Source organism: Quercus robur, chromosome 7 (assembly GCF_932294415.1).
Source record: "Quercus robur chromosome 7, dhQueRobu3.1, whole genome shotgun sequence".
Taxonomy (NCBI): Eukaryota; Viridiplantae; Streptophyta; class Magnoliopsida; order Fagales; family Fagaceae; genus Quercus; species Quercus robur.
In genome coordinates, this window is record NC_065540.1 from 21,108,295 (window position 1) to 21,126,317 (window position 18,023).

The window sequence follows — 18,023 nt, forward strand, 5'->3', positions numbered from 1 at the left end:
AGTTGAGTTTTCTCATTTAGTTTAAAATATTTTTATAAAAACAATTATATATACATACATATATATATATATATATATATATATATATGTATATATATATATATTGAGAAGAAGCTATAATCATTATTACCAACAGCAGCAAAATAGGTAGATTACACCTAAAAGATGTGGTGGGACATCTTCCATCCACAATAGAAAACTTGTTACATGAATAGCATGTTTAGTAAGGTTATGGGCTACAAAGTTTCTCTCACGACAAACATGAGAAAATCTAATACAGTGGAAAGACTCTGTAAAAATTTTAGCATCTTGTATCAAAAGAGGCAAAAGAGGGAGCAACCACTTTCAAAGAGTTAATAACCAACTCGAAATCCCCTTCAAGAACAGCTGAATCTATGCCTAGTTCACGAGCAAAATCCAAAGCTCTCACAGCTGCCATGTCTTCGACTTCAGCAACAAAGTGAGGAAGAGCAATATTTTGAGAGAGTGAAGCAACAACCAAACCCCGATGGTCTCTAAAACCAAACCCCATGACAATGATTGTGTTTGGTTCAGTGTTGGGCTATCTAAAACTCAGCTAAGGAGCAATGACAAATAGATAATGGCAACGGCATAAAATAAAAATGCTATACAAACTTTTAAAACAAAAAAAGTCACATCTACTCACATTGATAATAAATAATCATAACTAAACTATCATGTAACGATTTCAAATTTTGAAAACTTGTAAAAGAAATATGTAAAATTTCATGTATTTGAGATTTTTTTTGTCAATAACCTGATATATTCAATTTTTCATTTTATTAAATTTTGTTTAATTTAAGTTTCTTAATAACCCCTGAAAAAAAAAAAATCCTATAGCAGCTATTGGATTAAATTGATAGTTTACTAAACTTTGAGGATGTAAAATGTATTTCTATCAAAAAGATTTTGGAATTTTCCAACCCTCTATGACAATAATTCATTTTTTAATTAACATATCATAACATTTTTTTTATATTTTTAATTGGTACCAGGGAGTAAACGAATGATCACAAATATATTTTAGGGCAACCAAGGCAATCATCTTTGATTCTAAAATAAATTTCCAAGGACTTCCAATTTTCTCGCTTCCAGTTGGCAACAACTTGACAATTGATAAAGAAAGAAATTTATGTCTCCATATCTTGTAAATTACATGTTCACAACATTTAATATTTTCTGGAAGAGAAAAAGTTAGTACAATACTTAGAGTATCCATAGCAGTAGAGTTAAAAATTTAGCTTTTTAACTCCACCAAAAGTTATTTTATCTATTTTACCTACACACATGTTGCAGCAGTGGATCTATTTTAGCTTTCAACACAATAAAATAATATAAATATCACAATAAAACAATATATTCCCTACAATAAAATAATATATTTCACTACCCAAAAAACATCCACAGCACCAACCACAACCACCTCTACCATCATGGGTTTGATCGACAGAAGAGAAGTGGGTTTGAGGCGGATGGGTCTGATCGGAGGAAAACCAAAGCAATGGTCTGATCAGCGTTGGGTGAGCATTGAGATGGAGGGCTGGGCGGAGGCGTGGGTCGAAGACATGGATTGGTGGCTTGGGGCTTAGATCAGCTTAGGCCGATGATGTTGAGGCCAGCGAAGGCGTGGGTCGGAGACTTTGAGACAGAGAGGTGAGAGTGACGAGAGAGAGAGAGAGAGAGGCATGGAGTGACTGAGAGAGAGAGAACCAATTTTTATTATTTTAATCCACCCGGGAGTAAAATACAGTGGCGGCTCCAGGAATTTTGTTATGGGGGGGTCACTACAAAATTTTAATAAAAAGAGAAATTGAATATATTGAGTTATCGAAAAAATAATAATAAGAATACATAAAGTTTTACAATTTTATTCTGCAAGTTTTCAAATTTTAAATGTTACATGATAGTTCATTATGAATATCTATTGCTAAAGTGGGTAGCTATGAGTCTATGATCATTTTATTTTGTTTAGTTTGTCTAACATTTTTTTTATTATACAGTTGTTATTAGCTGTTTGACTTTGTTTTCATAAAAATATTTTAGACTAAATGACTAATTTCAACTCATTAACTCTGTATTAATTATTAATGCACACAATCACACTCATTCATACATAAATTATACACTACGTGTCTACTTAACCAATTAAATACTTGAACAATCATTTTTTTTATACAAGATAGAAATTCTACTCTAGTCTAATCTAAGTGTATATGTGTGTAAAGTTCTCTCCTAGAGACTTAAACCCCGGCCCTTACCCCCACACTCTATAACCACTTATACTTGTGGAGTGACCATCGCACCAAGTGCGTGTGGTGGTAATGCTTGAAAAATCATTAACTTTACAATTGTTTTCTTGAATTTTGCTAACTTTATTACAAAAAGTTATTATTGTTAGGTTCTAAAGACTTAGGTATATATGTATTTAGAACTCTAATGTGTATTGTTGGCAAACCATGATCAAAACAATGTGTTTAAAAGTATTTTAGTCTTGCTCAAAGTTGTGTATTTTATATAAAGTTGGAATCGAGCTAATGCAGAAAGCATTATGCATTTCAGCCTGGCTCGATCGATCGAAGCTTAGGTTCGATCAATCGAATCTCAGGCAGAATGTTTTTCTTTTTCTGCAGATTTCCAACTCAGCCCTAGTTGTTTAAAACATTTTAGGGTTTTCTAATTTGTCCTAAGTATAAAAGGCAAACCCTAACCACGTTGTAGTGTTGCTCATATTGCGGTTTGTGTAAATCTCTTGTGAGATCTAGAGGAGTTTTCATTTACACAAACTTAGGGTTTTCAAGGAGAAGATTTTATCTACACTTTGATGATCAACTCGGTTGCTACCATTGAAACTTAAAGAAAACACAAGCGGGTGTGCTTGTATCTGGTGGTGAATCCAAAAAAGAAGGAGTCCGTGGATTCGGAGCTTGCACGTGGTCGTGTCAGTAAGTTCTACTGGCTGGTAGCAATAAGAAGTCGAGCGTGGAGACTTGTAAGTCTTATTGTATGAACTTCGATTATTTCAAGATAGTGGATTCAAGTTTACCTTGAGGATAGTTAGGTCAAATCCTCCTCAGGTTTTTACCGGTTTGGTTTCTTGGGTGATCATATCTTGTATTATTTATCTTTCCGCTGCTTTGCATGATATGATCTTTGTGATTGTAATAACCTAGATTTGTTAAATTGGACTAAGTAACAACTTGGCTAATTACCTAGATTAAATCATTTGTGTTTTAAGGGGTCTAAAAACCATCAAGTGGTATCAGAGCGGGTTGCTCTCTTGTTGTTGATCTTTTGATCACAGAGTTGATCCTTGACCCCTATTGTCATGGAACACGGACACTCTCTAGTTATTCCTCCACACTTTGATAGGAACAATTATGCTTATTGGAAAGTAAGGATGAAAGTATTCCTGAAATCGATTGATGAAAGAGTTTGGAACTCTGTTGAATACAGATGGGAGAAGCCCACTACTCCTGTTAGTGAGTAGGAAACTTCTCAAAAAGAAGCAACTGCGTTCAATAGTAAGGCTATGAATGCTATCTTTAACGCTGTTTCTATGGAGGAATTTAAGAGAATCTCTAATGTTGAGGTTGCTCATACTGCTTGGAATATCCTCCAGACTGTGCATGAAGGCACAAAGGCTGTCAAAATCAATAAATTGCAGCAATTGACTTCTAAATTTGAAAGCATTAGGATGTCTGATGATGAATCTTTTGATGAATTCTATGCTAAATTGAATGATATTGTTAATTCTGTTTTTAACTTTGGTGAAATCTATGATTAACCTAAAATTTTTAGGAAGATTCTTAAATCGTTAACTGAAGACTTTAGACCCAAGGTGACTGTCATTACTGAAAGCAAGGATGTGGACTCCATCCCTGTTGATGAACTTGTAAGATCTCTTCAATCTTATGAGTTGGATCTACCCAAAACAACCAAATCCAAATCAATGGCTCTTAAGTCAGTTGATGATGTTGAAGGTGGTGGATTTGATGATAAGCTCTCTGCTACAAAGATTGCTTACCTTGCTAAGAACTTTAGAAACTTTCTCAGGAATAGTAACAGAAAGGCAAGAGGCACGAACACTACTGAACCTAGAAACTTTAGGAAGCATGATCCCACTAAGGTTAACAATAATGAAAAACTTAGAGAAAAAGTAGGTCAATCTTCTAATAATTCTTTGGGTTCTCAGTGTTTTGGATGTCAAGGGTATAGTCACATGAAATCTGAATGTCCTACCTATTTGAAGTTTAAGGGTAAGGCTATGGTTGTAACCCTTAGTGATGGTGAAGTTTCTGATAATGAGTCTGATTGTGATGAGGATGGAAACTTCATTGCTTTCACTGCTACTGCTGTAGTTAATGAGAGCATATCTGTTAAAGAGAACTCTTCTGATGGGGAACTCTCTGAGGATGCAGATCTTCAAGAGGCCTATAATAAACTTTGCAAAGTTGCTACAAAGGATGCTATGAATGTTGAACTTGGCTTGAAGAAAATTGAATCTCTTAACCTTGATAAGAAGAATTTGCTTGTAAAACTGTTTGATGCTAATGAACTTTTGAACAATGTGAAAACTGAGAATATGCTTTTACTTGATAAAGTTAAATCTTTGGAACTTTATTTATCTGTTGCTAGATCTGCTAGTTCTAAACTTGATCAAATGTTGAGTGTTCAAAAGTCTCCTTCTGACAAATCTGGTTTAGGTTTGTCCTTTCATCTTCTTTTGAACCTTCTGTGAGTGAGATTTTGAGTGAAACTGTCAAACTCCCTGTGAGTGAGATTGTCAAAACCATAGAAGTTTCATCATCTAAGAAGATTAGGGTTGATCTGAAAGAGTCTAAATCTAAGTCTAAGAAGCCTACCCTATCTAAGGACAAGACACATGATAAGTCTGCTTGGGTTTGTCACTTTTGTGGAAAGTCTGGACACATACGTCCAAACTGTTACAAGCTGCAAGCTACAAAGAGAGCAAACAAACCAAAAGTACCTGTGCCTCAAGCACAAGATCCTATGGTACTTATTGGTGAATTGGTAAAGGCTTTAAACCTTTATTCCAATCCTGCAGTTGGTAATCATTCTCATGTGAATAAGAACTCCAATGCTCATGGTGCATCTAAAAGGTTTTGGATGCAAAAGACTCGAACTAACTAAGTCTTTCTGACATGGTCTTTGTGCTTCATTGCTCTACCCTTTGTAACCATGGTTTTTTGGTTTTGTTTTGTTGTTTTGTTTTGTTTTTTTTTTTTTTTTTTTTTTTTTTTTTTTTTCTAGGTTTTGCATTGCATAACATTCATGCATTTCATTCTAGTTTTTTTTATATAAAAAAAATTAAAAAAAAAAAAAAAGGAAAAAGGGAAGAAAAAGGAAGCAAAGTGTGTTTTGTACTATTCTTCTTGGTTTTTGAGAACAAGGTTGGTCAATTTATTTTCACATAACATGTCATCTGTACCTTGTTTAGCTTTGATGAGCTTACTTTTTGCACTTTACTAGTTGAAACCTTGTAGTGCATGTTGTGTGGGAAAGATGTTTATGGTTTTTGATTACTCTGTCTTAATCTTGAAGTCACATGTTTTAACTGTCAGACTTGAACTTTTAGAAAAAGGCATAAATAACCACCTCACCACTGTTCACTAGCCAATCATGAACACCTCAGTGCATATCATAAGGTTTTGTGCTCGAGAAAATGTAGCACATGCACAAAAAGAATATAAGGTGAAACCTCGGTTTAAATTGCTTAATACTTAAAATTGGTGTGTACTATTAAGTTTGATGCCAAAACCACATGACTTAAAATTGGTGTGTATATTATGAGGCATAAATTCAAGAAACTTAAATGATTGCAAGCTTATGATCTAGGAGATGTGGGAGTTATATGATGTAACTCTTTAGGTGATATTCTCTTTTAAATTCTTTGTGATGAATTTTGTAGACTTTGTGATTGATTGCTATTCACATATCATCTCACATGTATCTCAAGTTTTTGCTAGTTGCACACGCTATACAAGTTACTCTTTGCTAAACATTGTACATGTTATTGTGTGTGTTTATGGTCTGACCAACCAAGTTTTGCAAATACCTTGAATTTTGTGCAAAATTAACTTGATGCTTGAAAATTTATGGAGAATGCAAGAAAATTTAATTTTGGGAATTTTAGGCTTAAATTCTTGTTTTTGAAAATCACATCATCACATACTCATGCATTTTGTTCTTCCATTTCAATGTTTTGAGTTGTTTCTGAATTTTTTTCAAAAACTGTGTTTTTCCTCAAATTTAGTGAGCCTCTACCCATTTCAATCGATCCATTCTATTTTTCGATCAATCGAAATTTTTTAAAATATGTTTTAGAGAGCCTCTGACTATTTCGATCAATCGAAATTGATTTTCGATCAATCGAAATTTTTTAAAATTGTTTTGTTAAATCTCTGTCTGTTTCGATTGATCGAAGCTGTTTTTCGATCAATCGAAACTCGTGAATCAAGTTTTTTTTTTTTAAAACTCAGATTGGACTGTTTCAAACTTACTTTTTCAAAATTTTTCAAACTTTCCTCTCTCTCTCCGACTTGGCAAGGCTCCACTGAGGATTTTTTGTCGTTTTCAACCAAATTTTTTGCAAGGTTTTTGTCTCCCAAGGCCGGTAAGACCCATATACCCTTCCTTTTGCATTTATTTTCATGTTTTCATGCATAAACTCATGCATTTTAAGGGGATTTTTGGAACTTTTCACTTTTGGGTTTTTTGTTGAATCAATCCTCTTTTTTCTGAAATTGATCATTGGGTTTTGCTCCTATATTGGTATATTCATGATATATGATGGTTAATTTGATCAATTTGGGGCTTTGTGAAAAATTGAAAATTCTAGGGCTTGTAATTAACCCGAATTGGGGATTTTGTTCAAATTTGGTTAAATTGATGAAATTGGCTTGTTGATTTGATGTAATTGGTCATTATTTTCTGAAATCTATCTTGTATGATGATCAATTAGTCAAATTCTTTCAAATTGATCAAGTGGTTTTTCAAAATTTTGGGGTTTTTGTGTTAAAAACTCTATGCTCAAGCTAATTTTGTGAATTTGAACTTATTTGAACTTAATTGCACTGCATTAGGACATGCATCTTGCCATTTAAATTGTTCATGCATCATATAGTTTTTGTTCTATATTTTTTTTGTCATGTGCTAACTTGCAGTCTGCCCTTGGTATTTTTTTGTGTTTTTGTTCCTTTGCTTTGTGTTTTGGTCCTTATCCTAGCACCATGCCTAGGAAAACTAGAGCCCATAGGACCCCTTCCACTTCCTCTGAGTCTCCCTCTAGGAGTGAGGTGTTTAGGAATGATAGAAACAGAGAGGCCTTTAAGACTTTGAACAGTAAGCGTAAGATTTGGGCTGAGCGTGCTGTGATTTTAGATGAGATTGATCCAGCCATTAGGGCTAACTTTGAGTCTAGAGGTTGGTTGCCTCTCTTAGAGATAGATCATCCACCCCCAACTGCCCTGATTAGAGAGTTCTTCTCGAACCTCTCTTGTCACGTCTATGATTCCAACACCCTTGTTAGGAGTTGGATACGAGGTGTTGAGTTCACCATTACCCCTCGGGTACTGGCTGAGGCTCTTGCGGTTCCGGTTGTTTGGGAGCCTGACTATCCCTATAATGAGTCTCCTTCCTTAGATGTTGTCATGTCATACATCACTGGGTCATCTATCCAGTGGGGTTCTGATCCTCGGATCACGTCCGCTGAGCTTACCGAGACTGCCTATCTTTTCTTTAGGATAGCGTGCCATTCGTTGTGGCCTATTTCTCATTTCCACACCATCCCTCTAGAGTGATGTGTGTTTTTGTATGCGTTCGTTTCAGGTGCATCTATCAGTTTCCCTCATCTGTTCTTTTGTTCTTTGAATGAGGTTCATAGGAGTTCTGTTATAGGGCATGCGCTTATTCATCCTATTTTCATTCATAGGATTTTGCTGTTTTTTGGTCTAGATGGTTTCCCTTCTGGTGAGCTTGTTCATGTCGTTGTTTCCATAGGTGCCACCTTTCTTAGACAGAGGGCTGCTCACTTGAGAGTTGCTCCTTTGCGTCCTAGAGATGCGTCATCTAGTGTTGTTCCCCCTCCTCCCTCTTCTACAGGTGCTGATGCTGCTGAGACGTCAAGTGCTGTTGATGCTGATGTTCCTCCACCGACTACTTCGAATGATTCCGACATTCGACGTATGCTGGATCATGTCTTGACCGTTCAGGCGGCTCATGGACAGATTTTGGTGGACATGCTCGATGAGATTCGTGCCTTGCGTGCGGAGTTGGCACAATTTAGACGCTCTTCCACAACACCTCCCTTTTGATGATGGATTTTGTTTGCCCTTTAGCATTCCGTCACAAAAAGGGGGAGTACATTGTAGAGTTTTTGTTTTCAGGGGGAGAGTATTTTGTTGGTTGGAGCTTGTGGAGATTAGATTGTATCTAGGTGCTTCACATTGTATTTTACCATTTTAGCTCTTGCCATGTTTTTTATGGGATATTCGTGTTAGGGGGAGTGTTATTTTTTTTGGTACCTTATATGTTTCTTGTTTTAAACTGTTTATTGATTTATATTTATGAGTTATTCACTGATATATGTCTCTATTGTGTGTTGTTTGAAATCAAGAATTTAATTTGTTTACTTGTATTATTTCCACACATGCGGTTTTGCATTTTGTTTGATATTTCAGGAAATATACAGGTTGATTCAATTGAGCTGCTGTCTACACTTGCAACTGATGGAGAGTAGTTAGGATTGAATTTGTTTTATAAGCATTATTTGTGTAAAGGGCTTTTATTTTGTAAACTTTGAGATTCTAGTTGTGTTTTGTCACGGATTGCCAAAGGTGGAGTTTGTTAGGTTCTAAAGACTAAGGTATTTATATATTTAGAACTCTAATATGTATTGTTGGCAAACCATGATCAAAACAATGTGTTTAGAAGTGTTTTAGTCTTACTCAAAGTTGTGTATTTTATGTAAAGTTGGAATCGAGCTAATGCAGAAAGCATTATGCATTTCGACCTGGCTCGATCGATCGAATCTCGGGCAGAATGTTTTTTTTTCTGCAGATTTCCAACTCAGCCCTAGTTGTTTAAAACGTTTTAGGGTTTTCTAATTTGTCCTAAGTATAAAAGGCAAACCCTAGCCACGTTTTAGTGTTGCTCATATTGCAGTTTGTGTAAATCTCTTGTGAGATCTAGAGGAGCTTTTTTTTACATAAACTTAGGGTTTTCAAGAAGAAGATTTTATCTACACCTTGATGATCAACTCGGTTGTTGCCATTGAAGTTTAAAGAAAACACAAGCGGGTGTGCTTGTATCTAGTGGTGAATCCAAGAAAGAAGGAGTCTGTGGATTCGGAGCTTGCACGTGGTCGTGTCAGTAAGTTTTACTGGTTGGTAGCAATAAGAAGTCGAGCGTGAGGGCTTGTAAGTCTTATTGTATGAACTTCGATTCTTTCAAGATAATGGATTCAAGTTTACCTTGAGGATAGCTAGGTCAAATCCTCCCCAGGTTTTTACCGGTTTGGTTTCCTGGGTGATCATATCTTGTGTTATTTATCTTTCTGCTGCTTTGCATGATATGATCTTTGTGATTGTGATAACCTAGATTTGTTAAATTGGACTAAGTAACAACTTGGCTAATTATCTAGATTAAATCAATTGTGTTTTAAGGGGTCTAAAAACCATCAATTATAATATGATAAAAATACCACACATGTATAAAAAAATAATAATAAAACAAAAAAACACTCTCTATTTCTTAATTATTAAATTATATAAAGTTATATTATATTTATATTTTACATACAAACATCCACACACATCATAATTTACACAAATACATAACATTATAACAAAAAGTAACGTACACAATCAATATTAAACACACTCACATACATATAATATAAATTTATAAAAAAGAATTACACTTACAATTCACAAACATTTAATTTTTATTCGGTTTCTCAAAAAAAAAAAAAAAAAAAAAAAAAAAAAAAAAAAAAAAAAAAAAACTTACTCTTTATTCTTAAAGTCGAAAATACTTATAATAAAGATGTGCAAAATTTAAGTCAGAGTGTACAAAAAAAATATTTTTACAAATAAATTAAAGTATTAAGTTAACAAAAAAATATATATTTTATATATATAGTTTTTTCTTTTGAAGTCCTTGAATATGCTTTAGCGCTGCCCCTGGTAGAATATATATATATATATATATATATTTTTTTTTTTTTTAGATCTCAGCTACAGTGCACATCTATCTATAGATGTGCACTGTAGCAATGGAGCTAAAAAAAATAAGTTTAGCTCCACTGCTGGAGCATGCTTTTTGGGTGTTTGAAGAGCTAAAAATACCAATATGGTTTTTTAGCACCACTGCTGTGAGTGCTCTTAGGTGCTATTTCTTAGATTATTCTCTTAAAAATTCTGCTATGTGGCTTTTTTTTCATAGGATGAAAGTGTATTTTTAGTTAAATACAACTACATGGTTGAACCTTAAGAAGGAAACTTAAAAAATAACACGTAAGTATAGTACAGCTGTACTTAAGTTTTGTACTTTCTCGAAAATGCATGTTTAGAAGTATAAATGACGACTTGCATTATGCTATTAGCTATCCAATGATCCATTATTTATTTACTAGTGTATTATTTGTGTATATACATGGTACAATTAAAAACAATCACAATTATACACATATATGAATTCAAATTATACCTAGTATAAGCAGTAGTGGCTGCAGGAATTTTTTCTAGGTGGTCAATAAGAAAATACATCTTGGATAAGAAATGAATCTTAAAGTCTATATGGTTTCATGGTTTCCTTCGTACAATGTAAACTATGAATTTTTAATTAGTCTATTTCAAAATTGTTAAGATTTGAATGACCTTTTTTTAGATTTAAGATGAAAATATTTTCCTTTTGTTGTTGAACTTACAATTTCCCTAGATTTTTTATAAAATTTGCTTGTTGTTGGGTTTCTTTTTTTTTTTTTTTTTTTTTTTTTTTTTTTTTTTGTGCTTAAAAAGACCAAAATATTGTTAAGAAAATCATATTTAAGCTTATTTCAAGTGGGTTAAAAAAATTTTAGGGTCAAGGTGTTCAAATTTTTATTTTAGGAGAGTCAATAAAAAAAAAAATAGTATATATATATATAAAAACAAAATTGCCAGCTCAGGGGTTGAGTTTTACTCTCTCTCTCTCTCTCTCTCTCTCTCTCTATTTTTTTTTTTTAGTTTTTTTTTTTTATATACACATGAGTTTACTCTTTTTCTTTTTCTTTTTTTCTTTTTTATTGGGTTTTTTTTTATATAGTTTATTTATATTAGACTTTTCGCCTTTTACACAGTATTAACTTACCTAGATCAAAAATTAAAAAAACTTACATAGGACATGTGGCTCAAAATAAGATAATAATTGGAATTCAATATAGAATTTAATTGGATTTTCTCTTAGTTTTGATTTTAACTCTCTCTCTCTCTCTCTCTCTCTCTCTCTCTCTATATATATATATATATATATATATATATATTTTAAAGGGAGGTGTTTTCCAGACCTAATGGATAAAATAATTCGTCAATCTCTATTTGTGAAAAAGTCAGATTTAAGAAGCAGCCAAATGCATATCATGGCTCGAAACTAATTTGTATTCTTTAAACACTGAAATCAACTATAAGTTATTCACTTACAGGAATCTTTTACTCGCTGGGAGAGGGGGAGAGCTAACGAAAAGTAGGTAATGCATTTATATAGTTTAAGAAACAAACATATACAGATGGAATAAAATAACTTTTAAGGGATGAAGAAACAAGTTGTACTACACAATCCATTATCTTAAGCAATGTAGGACGATTACCATTTTTTATATTGAGAAACAAACAAACCCACATAGAGGAAAAATAGTTTTCTTGCACAAAAGCACACCACAAACTCCACTCTAAAATCATGGTAACTTTTAAGGAAAAGTAGGCAAATTATTTTTTGGATTTAATTTTTTTATATATACATTTGGCTTGGCCTGGAATTTTTTTTTTTCTTTTGTGGCTCCGCCTATATTCATGAAATGCTAAATATTTAAATGCACTTATCTATATGAATTATAACGAGACATTAGTTACTAATAACTATCCCAATGAAAAGGACAGTTTGCTTAACAACAAAGATTTTTATGTGCTGTCTTTAAATTATGTTCTAATGGCTAGATATATGTACTAGCTAAGCTAGATAATATAAGTTTCTGCAAACACAACACATTGCCAACTCAAATGCCTAGAAAAAAATCCATTGGGTGATCGTGTATTTTAATAATAGACACACAGAACGCATGGAGATTGCTCACGCTCAAGAAATCCATGTTGTCTAATATAAATAGGAACTTCATATTCTTTCCCTCTTCATCCCTCTGTAGTCTTTTCTCTAATGATGATGGGTCGCTTTCAATTTTTGCTAGCATGCGCTTTAGCTCTTCTAGCTTCTTCAATAACCTCTGCAGAAACAGTGGAACATTTTTTCCATGTAACTAGCTTATCCATTTGAATGTTTTTCCATTTCTTGCTGTATATTTCCTAGTAGTAAATGAGTGCAATGGGGTGGGGGAAAAAGGTCTTTAGCTCCATTAGCAATCAGTCTCCCAATAACATTACTATCCACTGGTAAATCCTTATTATGCTATACAACTAAAAGTCTGCTTGGCCATTGTCATTCTTTTTTTCTTTTTTTTGGTATTTAATTATAAGGTAAAAAGAGGCTTCCATGCTTTCATTGGAAAACAATAAGAAATCAAAGTTATTTATTCTTATAAAAATAATAATAATAAGTTATTTATGCATGTGTACAACTTGTTAATAAAAAGAATGAAATTAATCTGTTGAGAATGCCCCAAAATTTAAGGCTAAGACATGTAGTTGTTGTTGATACGTGTATGCTACTTTTTAAAAGAAAGAACCAACCGTTGACATATTAGTATATAATTAAATAAAGGGTTATTTTGGAAATAGCATAAGTTTATGAATGCATGAAGATATATTTTGTGAAACAATGTAGGTAAATTATTATTGTGTCGCCATGGAAATTTTGATGCAGGCACGAAGTGTTTCAACTATTGAGTGGATAGGCAGACGGACCTTGATATGTAACTCAATGTCCCATATGTCCTGGCCAGACTTATGCTTACAAATTCAACATCACTGGACAAGAGGAAACTCTTTTTTGGCATGCTTATGTCTTATGGCTCCGTGCAACTGTGTATGGAGCACTTATTATCAAACCAAGATTTGGAAACTGTTATCCATTTCCAGGACGAAGCTTGGACTTTGAGTTAAGGGGGGCAACTCTAACCGCTAGTTCGGCGACTTCTTAGCAGCGGAGGTTTTTTTTTTTTTTTTTTTGAATTTTTGATGTGTGCATTTGCTGGGCAAAGACAAAATTATTCTGTTTAAAACTTTTTAAAGGGTCAGTTATTTGTTTGAGTAAAATTGGTTAATTGGACTTAATTTTTTTTAGCTTTGCTATTGGTGATTTTTGTTGTTGCACAAATGTTTTTGGGCTAGTATATGTTGTTTTAAATTTTAGATCTATAAATTTTTTTAATGACCTTTAAAATAAGGAAAGTGTTAGAAGTATATTACTGATATAATGAGTGATTATTGATAAGTAAAAAAGTGATGTAAATAATAGGCCCAGATGCGAACCAATAAGAATTTGTACCTCAACAGTTTATAAAAATATTGTAAATAAGTTTGTAATTATAATGTTACTGTAAAAAGAATCAATGAAATTGTTAAGGGGTAAAATATAATTTTATAGAACAAAATTACTAAAATAAATGCATATATATATATATATATATATACTAATATATTTAAAAAAAAAAAAAAAATTAGATGGGGGCCATTGCACCCCCCTACCCCCCGGGGCGCGGTCAATTAATGCCTCTGTCCCTGTCCATTTCCATCTCCTTACGAAGAATTTCCGATCTTGTTAGGTATCAACTCCTAACATTCTTAAGTGTTAGATCATATGAATATTGGAAGAAAAGAAATTTCTAACACAGAAACAATGAAGTTTATCTCCAAGACTATGCTGTTGTTGGGGCAATGCATAAAAAACACATGCAACACTGGCCTAATTCCTAATGTAAATAAATAGCTAATGGTCCTTTAGATGTGATTGCAGGGGAGTATTGGGATGCTAATGTCGTTGATATCGAGAACCAGGGTCTAGCAACAGGTGCCGCTCCTAAAATTTCCGACGTTTTCACAATCAACGGACAGCCCGGTGATCTCTATGACTTGTTGACTAAATTTTCCTTAAGAAAGAGCAGCTGCACTTTTGTCGCAATCTGTTAAGGCGGTCGAGTATATATGAGTGGTGAATTTGAGCAATCATTTTCACATCAACTTATCAGATCATAGTTAACCACTTCAGAGCTGATAATAGTTATGGATCAAAAATTGTGTACTCACTTTCTCTTATTATAAAGATGGTTCTTTTACAATTTTTTTCAGACACATTTAGGGTCCGTTTGGATGGAGGAATGGAAAAGTGGGAGGATGAAAAATTGTGGGAGGATGGAAAATATTTAGTTTTCCCTCTTATGTGTTTGGTTGGAGGGGTGGAAAAGTGAGAAGGTGGAAAGCTCTTTTGTTTGGTTGGAGAGAAAAATGGAAGGATGGAAAATGTAATTTATATAAATTGACTATTATACCCTTGTTACATAATATGTAAGAAATAGATTTATTTGTACTCATTAAATAATATAAAATTTACCACATCATATATATAAATTTATATTATTATTTTTATTATTATAATGTAAAATGAGGAGTATAAAAAAAGAAGAAGAGAGAGAGGAGAACCTGGACCACTGGACGGTGTGCTGAAGGTAAGATGAGAAGATGAGAAAAAGTGATTTGTGGGCAAAAGTCTTCAGGTGAGGTAGGTGAAGGGCATGAATGAGGGTCGGTGGGAGGGCATTATGGTAAAATATCAATGAGGCAGTTTTCTCTCATTGATTTTCCTCCTGATTTGGGAGGAAAAAATTTGTGGGCCCGGAAGAGAAAATTTTCTCCCGGGTTTTCCACTCTTCTTATTTTCTTCCCATTTCCAAACAGAGGAAAACTTAGTTTTCCACCCTATTTTCCTTCTTATATTTTCCATCCTTCCTAAATTCTACCCAACCAAACACAGTGTTAAGCTTGAGGTGATCCAAGGAAAGACCTATATGTTACGCATCATTAACGCTGCAGCACTCAATAACCAACTTTTCTTCAAAATTGCCAATCATAAAATGAAAGTCGTAGCAATTGATGCTGCTTACACCGAAACTTATGTCACTAATGTTATTATCCTTTCTCCCGGCCAAACCACTGATGTTCTTTTCACTGCTGATCAACCTTTGGGTTCTTACTACATGGCCGCAAGACCCTACTTTAGTGCCCAAGGCTTACTGTTCGATAACACAACCACAAGTGGCATCATTGTCTATCAGGGTGCCAAATCAGCAACACCCATAATGCCAGCCCTACCTGCTTTCAATAACACACCCACAGCTTACAAGTTCTACAACAATCTCACTGGGTTTCCAGGTGGGCCCCATTGGGTCCCAGTGCCACTTCAGGTGGACGAGCACATGTTTATCACATTTGGGAATAGTCTCGCACCATGTGGAGGAGGGAGTGCCAAGTGTGGAGGTATATTTGGGCAGCGATTTTCTGCGAGCATGAACAATGAATCATTTCAGCTCCCTAGTAAATTGTCAATGTTACAAGCATTCTATAGCAATAACAAGAAGGGGGTTTATACCACTGATTTTCCTGATAACCCTCCATTGGTGTTTGATTACACCAACCCGAGCAACGCTCTCAATCAGTCCATAATATTTGCACCAAAGTCTACCAAAGTAAAGACTGAAGTACGGTTCAACAGTGGGGATGGTTCTTCAGAACACAGCCTTAATAGCAACAGAGTCTCATCCTATCCACTTTCATGGTTTCAGCTTCCATGTGTTAGCACAGGGTTTTGGAAATTATGACACCGAAAATGATCCCCGAAAGTTCAATTTGGTCAATCCACAAATACGTAATACTATAGCCGTGCCAACTGGGGGTTGGGCTGTTATCAGATTCACAGCAAATAATCCAGGTTATATTTCCACCTTGCCTCTTATTTATTTTTTTCTCTTATATTATTTTGTAATATTATTAGAGTTGAGTTTAAATTACACTTGACAAATAACTTTTAAACTATGTTACATCACTAAATATTTTTTTTTCTTTGATTCAAATTTTGAAAACTCCACCATTAGTGGATTTTCTTCTTATAATCTACATGCTTACAAAATTTCAAAATGATCTGAGATCAATAAATATGTCATTGATTAAATAATTATATTTCAAGTTATTAATTTAAAATTGGGCATAAAAGACGGGTTTCTACCTCAAATATAAATAGCACCTGAATAGCAAGAAGCTTGGTTTGCGTATTAAGAATGTATAGAACATATAATTCAATGATGAAATTTTTAAAATATTAATCTAAGAAATAATTATTAGATGGCGTAACATAGTTTAGAGTTACACATATCAATCAAAGAACCCTCATTTCCTCCACGGCACCGGCGGAGAAAAAAAATTAAAGAACCCTGAATATTCGCAAAACTCTGTACAACTATTTTTTAACCAAGAAAAAAAAATAATTTACAGTAAAAACAAGATACACTTGGATTAGAAAAATCTGTGGTCCAAAAAAACGATTGGTTATTTAATTTCATAGTAATTGCATAATTAATTTAAAACTTTTTGTGTATCAGAAAGTTTGATTCCTTGACAGTGATTTAAACCAATTTTTGTTAGTTTGTCATCATTAAATTTTACTTATGCTCGATGAAAACATAAACCTTATAATACAGGTATTTGGTATGTACATTGCCATATAGAATTGCACTTGTCATGGGGTTTGGCCATGGCTTTTGAAGTTGAGAATGGACGTACACCCTCTTCTACGCTGCCTCCACCGCCAATTGATCTACCCAAATGTTAAATATTTGTTCCCCGCTGTTTTCTGATATGCTTTCATTATTTATATTTATAATTTGATTTTCAAATTTCACATTACTGGTTTGCAAGGTGCCAACTGTGTCATTGGCATTTGTAATGAAGGTTTTTTTCTTTTTTTTTAATACAAAATAAAAATTATATTTTAGTTTATTCTAAGTATATATGTGTGTGAAACTTCTTCCTAAAGACTTGAACTCCAGTCTGGCCTTACCCCCACACCTCATAAATACTTATACCTATACAGTGACTATCACGTCAAGGATACGCAATAATAGCATTTGTAATGAAGTTAATCTTAATCAGTTCTTATTCTATTCATTTTAGTATTTGCATTCTTTGAATGAAATAATTATATTCCTTTTCTATCCTGTCCGAAAAAATGATCTTTTTCTTTATTGACCTTTTTTCTTATCTCCTTTCATTCAAAATCATGTGCTACATTTTGTAGTGATCAAACGCCGTACATTAGGGGCTTGGAAGTCCAAAGCTTTAGGAACTATAAACTTGTGCTAACAAGATTAATTTGTCAATCAACCACTTGCACTTTTTGACTTACTCAACTTACTTCACTTTAACTAACACCTTTAGGAAAGAAGTGCTTTTAGTTCCTAATTGTTGTTTTAATTTTGTACCATGTGTCTAATTTAATTTTCATAATTTTGGTGTCAATATCCATTCATAATACTCAATGCTAAAATTGAGATGATCTTCTCACTCAACTTGGTAAGCAGGAGTGGAGCTAAAGTGGTGTGAAGGGTGGGGGAATTGCTCCCCTTACTCCTAAAAAGTCTTAAGTAATTGAAGGCCTTTGGCACCCTTCTAACACAAGGAGAAAAAAAAGAGGAGAAAATACACTTTTGGTCCTTACATTTTGAGGTCATTTCTATTCTGGTCATTACATTTTTATTTTACCACTTTTAGTCTCCAAAATGAAAA

The 18,023-nt window shown here is 33.7% G+C and overlaps 1 pseudogene; it reads left to right on the plus strand.

Annotated features, from left to right (window-relative positions):
* Nucleotides 1-1,454: 1,454 nt before the first annotated feature.
* LOC126691150 (laccase-7-like) lies at nucleotides 1,455-17,155 on the plus strand (annotated as a pseudogene).
* The last annotated feature ends 868 nt before the right edge of the window (nucleotides 17,156-18,023 follow it).